Source organism: Trichechus manatus, unplaced genomic scaffold, assembly GCF_000243295.1.
Source record: "Trichechus manatus latirostris isolate Lorelei unplaced genomic scaffold, TriManLat1.0 scaffold00145, whole genome shotgun sequence".
Taxonomy (NCBI): Eukaryota; Metazoa; Chordata; class Mammalia; order Sirenia; family Trichechidae; genus Trichechus; species Trichechus manatus.
In genome coordinates this window covers 21,699-28,026 of record NW_004444081.1, presented here as the reverse complement: position 1 = coordinate 28,026, position 6,328 = coordinate 21,699, and positions in this window count along the sequence as shown.

Sequence of the window (6,328 nt, the reverse complement as noted above, 5' to 3'; positions counted from 1 at the left end):
ACCAGCAAGTACGAAAATTCGCGGAGAAAGGAGTATTAATTGATCAGCACACTTTTTTATCCTGCGTATCTACGTATTCGAAGATAATTTATGCTTCACTGTGACTATAGGACTGAATTTTTTTTTTTTCTTTCTGTACTGCTGGCAGGAGACTGGACTATGAAATCAGGGAGGAGTTGAGACTAAGATCTATCCCTAACTATGAAAAAAATATTTTCTGTTTCCTTTAGACTCAAGTTTTTCTGTGCCTATTTATTTATTCCTTCATTTGACAACAATGTATTGAGTTCTTAACTATATGCCAAGAACACTAGGGCGGACAGATACCGAAGACACCTCTGGCTAGACAAGGAAAAGCCCTCAAAACATCCTCTTAATTTGCTGTAATTAGCCTCAGACGAGGAAGGCTCTTCCCCTAGAGCCTTCAAAGAAAACATGGCCCTGCCATCCCGGAATTTGGCCTACTAACCTCCAGAACTGTGAGACAATAAACTTCTGTTCTTATAAGACACCCACTTTGTGGTACTACTGACCTGTGTCTATCTGCAGGTAGTAATCCCTGCCCAGTGCCTCAAGCTGTGAAATAATGCCTAAGAATCTAATACAATAAAAATATGATTTTATACGATTTTAAATTGGGAACATTTACAAGAGCATCAATGTTGTTTTTCTGGGTAATATGAAAAACTGTGTGAATATTTATAATTTTTACCAATTGTTCTCTGATCTGAATGTATAAGTAATTCCTTTGGAAGTATAATTTAAGTATTATGAGAACTTTAAAACATCTAAAACCTTAAAAATTGTCCTGTGAAACAATTATAATAGAAACATGTCCTGTGAAAGTTAATGTGTTGCAATTGACATATCAGAAACTTGCAATAAATACTTGGGAGGCTATTCTGTTAAATTATAAATGCTTCATTGCATTATGTATGAAAATTTTTTTAAATCTATAACCCTGCTAGACGAGTGATAGTTACACGTAAAAGAAGCAATTATTAAGGCGGTGGGGGGTGGCAGGGGTGGGCAGGGAGTTGTATAAGAAAAGGCAATACAATCACAGTATAATCCATAGCTCAGCTGTGAACAATATTTACATGGTCATAATAATGTAAACAATGAATACTGATTTATATTTTTTAAATGATAGATCTATACTAGGACAAATGAGGGAGGAAAAGCATGAGAGTAGGGGAGAGGAGAATTTAAGAAAACAAAAATACTTTGTTCCATAGTTTAAAGTCAGTAAATGACTAAAAATTGTTTTAAATTAAGAAAATAACAATATAAACATGGTATTTGAAAATGTAAAAAGAGATTAAAAAAAAAATCTTAAAAAGTTGAAAGAGTCTTCTCCTGTAGAAGAAGGTACTCAAGCAGCCCCGTGGATGGTCTATGTGGCAAGGAACCTTAGCCTTAACCTTCTGTCAACAGCCAGCATCAACTTGCCAGCTGTGTGAGTGAGTCATCTTGGAAATGGACCCACCATCCCCAGACAAGCCTTCAGATGAATGCATCCCTGGCCAATACCTTGACTACAACCTCATGAGAGACCCTGAGTCAGAACTACCCAGCTAAGCCATTCCCTCTTAACCCACAGAAATGTTGGAGACAAGTGCTCTAGGTGATAAGAATTAAATCATGGCAGTGGTGAAAGATAGAGAAGAGCAACATATTTGAGGACAGCTCCCAATGGGAATTCTACTGCTAACAAGTGGTGGTTCCACCTTCCATATAGCACAAGAGCAGAGCAGTAGCCAGCCTTGCTCTTGAGAAGAACACCTGCAGATACACATTGAACTGCTGCTCCAGAGACGGACAAATCCTGTCTAAATTCCATTATTTGACCCTCACGAAGAAAGCCTTATAAATACAGCTCAGTGAAGGTTAGTTGATGTTTGGCAGGATAAGCTAAGGGTGAGGCAAGAAGGAAAAGAAGTGAAGGTATCTGGAAGCTATGTAATCTAGGCCAAAGCAAACCCAGAGAAGGTAAACCTTTCTGCTGAGGATGTCTACTGACTTGAGTCTACCTACAAGTAGTAATCCCTGCCTGGTACCTCAAGCTGTGCAACCAATTTACAGTTTCTTATTCCCTCCAGTCATGAAACTGAAACAGAGTGAAAATGGTGAAGCTGTAGCCAGGAAGCTCATCTAAGTTAGTGATCAACCACCCGCCTACAGGCAGGGGTTTTGTCTGATTCATCTGCTTAGACTTCACGTGCCCAATGAATTACTTAAAATGGTCCTTCTAGCCATAGTCTTTGTAAGTGACACACATGATTGAGTGGGACTATGTAAATAAGGTATATGGAACCCTAACAAAGGGATTGGTCAGTTTTGCCATCCTGCTAGGCTTAAAATGAGCCATCCCAGAGTTGGGAGGAGAGGATCTCACCACCACAAAGGAAGAAGGGCCAAGAGTGGAGCGTATCCTTTGGACCCAGGTTCCCTGCACTGAGAAGCTCCTGGAACCAGGAGACCGAGAGAGAAAGAGCTGTAATGTGGAAGAAGGCCAGAAGCCGCAGCAGAGAAACAGTGGCACCAGAGGCAGACCGCGGGAGACAGACAGTGCAGTGGGCTTTCTGGCCCATGGAGCCAGAAAGCTGAGTGCCTTGGGGCAGGAGGATTACTGGTGGTGTGGGATGCCTCTGGTCACTTACCAGCAGAGCTAAAAGAGCTTTGTAACACTTGACTGAGTAGGGCAGAGGCCAGGCAGAGGGGCCAAAAGCCAGGGAGAGACCTGCCTTTGGGCACAGCTGAAAAGAGGTTGACCTGATCGGAAGAACTTTATCCTGAGCCTTAATGAAACTGAATTGTAACCTGTTATTTTTCTAATAAACTCTATGATTGTGAGTATTGTCTGTGAGTTCTGTGTGGCCATTGCAACGAATTATCAAACTCAGCAGAGAAGTAATGTGTGCCATAGGTGGGACAGATAGCGGCAGAACTGGTAAAAAGGGCTAGTGAGAGGAGGTATGTCTGACCTCTGCCTCATAGGAATCAGCCTTGGGCTGTTGATCTTGATTCTCTTTCCCCTTTGTGAAGTTAGAGGATGTCAGACACCTCTGCTATGCCATTTTTACACCATCACATGTAATAGTAATAATACTACCATTTACTGAGTACCTACCATGTGCCAGGCATCACACTAAGAGACTTACATGTAGTTAATCCTCAGAGTAACCCCATAAAGTAGTCCTTGTGTTCTCCCTGTTCCCATTTGATAGACAAAGAAAACGAGACTTAGGGAAGTCAAAGATATACAACTAGTAATAGTCCAAACTAATATTAGAATCCAGCTATGTCTGACTCTCCACTGCATTAGCTTGTCACTGTATCTCACCCTGCTTCATGTAGACACTGGAATCCCCAGGCTCTGGTCCAAACGTGCCTGTTTGGCCTTGTCTCTCCCCACTTCTGCACTCCATGTGCTATGCTCAGCCATACTAAACTTCCTGCTGTGCCCCCCATACACCATCCTTTCTATCATGCTTCTCAAACTTAAATGCTAATGCTACTCGTCCTCAGACCACATTTTGAGTAACAAGGACCTAGGGCTTCTTAGGAGTCCCTGGGTGGTGCAAACAGTTAATGTACTCTGCTACTGACTAAAAGGTTGGAGATCTGAGGCCACCTAAGAAAGGCCTGGAGATCTACTTCCAAAAAATCAGCCATTAAAAATCCTATGGAACATCACACAAATAGACATATGAACACCCATGTTCATTGCAGCATTGTTCACAATAGAAAACGGTGGAAACAACCTAGATGCCCATCATCAGATGAATAGATAAATAAACTATGGTACATACACACAATGGAGTATTATGCAACAATGAGGAACAATGATGAATCTGTGAAGCGTCTCATAACATGGATGAATCTGGAGGACAGTATGCTGAGTGAAATAAGTCAATCATAAAAGGACAAATATTGTATGAGACCACAACTGTAAAAACTCATGAAAAGGTTTACACACAAAAAGAAACAACCTTTGATGGTTATGCGGGAGGGGAGGGGTGGGGATGGAAAAACACTAAGTAGACAATAGAGAAGTAAGTGGTAACTTTGGTGAAGGGTAAGACGGTACACAATACTGGGGAAGCAAGCACAACTTGTATAAGGCAAGGTCATGGAAGCTCCATAGACTCATCCAAACTCCCTGAGGGACCGAATTGCCTGGCTGAGGGCCGTGGAGACCATGATCTTGGGGAACATCTAGCTCAATTGAGAAAACATAGTTTATAAAGACAATGTTCTGCATTCTACCTTGGTGAGTAGCATCTGGGATCTTAAAAGCCTGTGAGAGGCCTTCTAAGATACTCCATGGGTCTCACCCTTTTGGGAGCAAGGGAGAATGAAGAGAACTAAAGATACAAGGAAAGATTAGTCCTTTGGACCACATCTACCATGGCCTCCACCATTCTGAGTCCAGTACAACTAGATGGTGCCCAGCTACCATCACTGACTGCTCTGACAAGGATCACAATAGAGGGTCCCGGACACAGCTGGAGAAAAAAGTAGAACAAAATTCTAACTCACAAAAAAAGACCAGACTTACTGGCCTGACAGGGACTGGAGAAACCCCGAGAGTATGGCCCCCGGACACCCTTTTAGCTCAGTAATGAAGTCACTCCTGAGGTTCACCCTTCAGCCAAAGATTAGACAGGCCCATAAAACAAAATGAGATTAAAGGGGCACACTAGCCCAGGGACAAGGACTAGAAGGCAGGAGGGGACAGGAAAGCTGATAATAGGGAACCCAGGGTTGAGAAGGAAGAGTGTTGACATGTTATGAGGTTGTTAACCAATGTCATAAAACAATATGTGTACCAACTGTTTAATGAGAAACTAGTTTGTTCTGTAAACCTTCATCTAAAGTACAATTAAAAAAAAGAAAGATAATAAATCAGTTATTAAAATTTAAAGCGCTCTTTCTTTTTTTTTTTTTTTTGCAGTTGTAACTGTGATTCACAGTTCAGGAAAGTGGTGAAAATGTAGGTGTGACATATCATTATAAAGTTGCTGTTTAAGACCAACAATGTCAGGTATTCAAGACTGTTGGGGGAGAAAAAAAAAGCTTAAAGTTATTTTTTGTTCTAAAAAAAAAAAAAACCTATGGAGCACATTTCTACTCTGACACACATGGGATCACAATGAGTTGGAATATACTCAACGGCAACTGGTGGTAGAGAAGCTCACTAGAAATGCAGATTTCAGGGCACCTAGTTGTTGCTTGTGCCATCAAGTCGATTCCGACTCATAGCGACGCTATATGACAGAGAACTGCCACATAGGGTTTCCTAGGCTGTAATCTTTACAGGACCGAATGACCAGGTCTTTTCTCCCAAGGAGCAGCTAGGGGTTCGAACCTCCAACATTTCTGCTGGGGTTAACAGCCCAGTGCTTAACCATAGACCTACTGAATCAAATCTGCATTTTAACAAGATCTCCAGGTGATTCATATGCACATTAAAGCTTTAGAAGCACGGTCTATATAATCTAGGTGCCTTTGCATAAGTTAATCCTTAACCTGGAATACCGTTTCCCTTGCTCCCCACCAGTATCATGTGAGCGCTTTCTACTCAGTATCATGTGAGCACTTACAATATGCCAGACACTGTACTTAGAACTAAGCATATAAAATTAAATTAAATTTTGGGCCTAAACTAAATGTCTTAGTTACCTAGTGCTGCTATAACAGAAATACCACAAGCGGATGGTTTTAACAAAGAGAAGTTTATTTCCTTACAGTAAAGTAGGCTAAAAGTCCAAATTCAGGGTGTCAGCTCCAGGGGAAGTCCTTCTCTCTCCCTTGGACTTCTCATCAATGTTCCCCCAGACTAGGAGCTTCTCCACGCAGGGACCCTGGGTCCAAAGGACATGCTCTGCTCCTGGCACTTCTTTCTCACTTGTATGAGGTCCCCATGTCTCTCTGCTCACTTCTCTCTTTTATATCTCAAGAGATTGCCTCAGGATACAATCCAATCTTGTAGATTGTGTCCTACCTCACTAACACAACTGCCGCCCATCCTCTCTCATTAACACCATAGAGGCAGGATTTACAACATATAGGAAAATCACATGATACCGGGAATCATGGCCCAGCAAACTGATACACACATTTTTGGGGGGACATAATTCGATCCTTGACATCTAAGACGATCATAGTCTGCTCTGACAGGAATCACAACAGAGGGTCCTGGACAGAGCTGGAGAAAAATGTAGAACAAAATTCTAACTCACAAAAAAAGACCAGACTTACTGGCCTGACAGGCATTGGAGAAACCCTGAGAGTATGGCCCCCGGACACCCTTTCAGCTCAG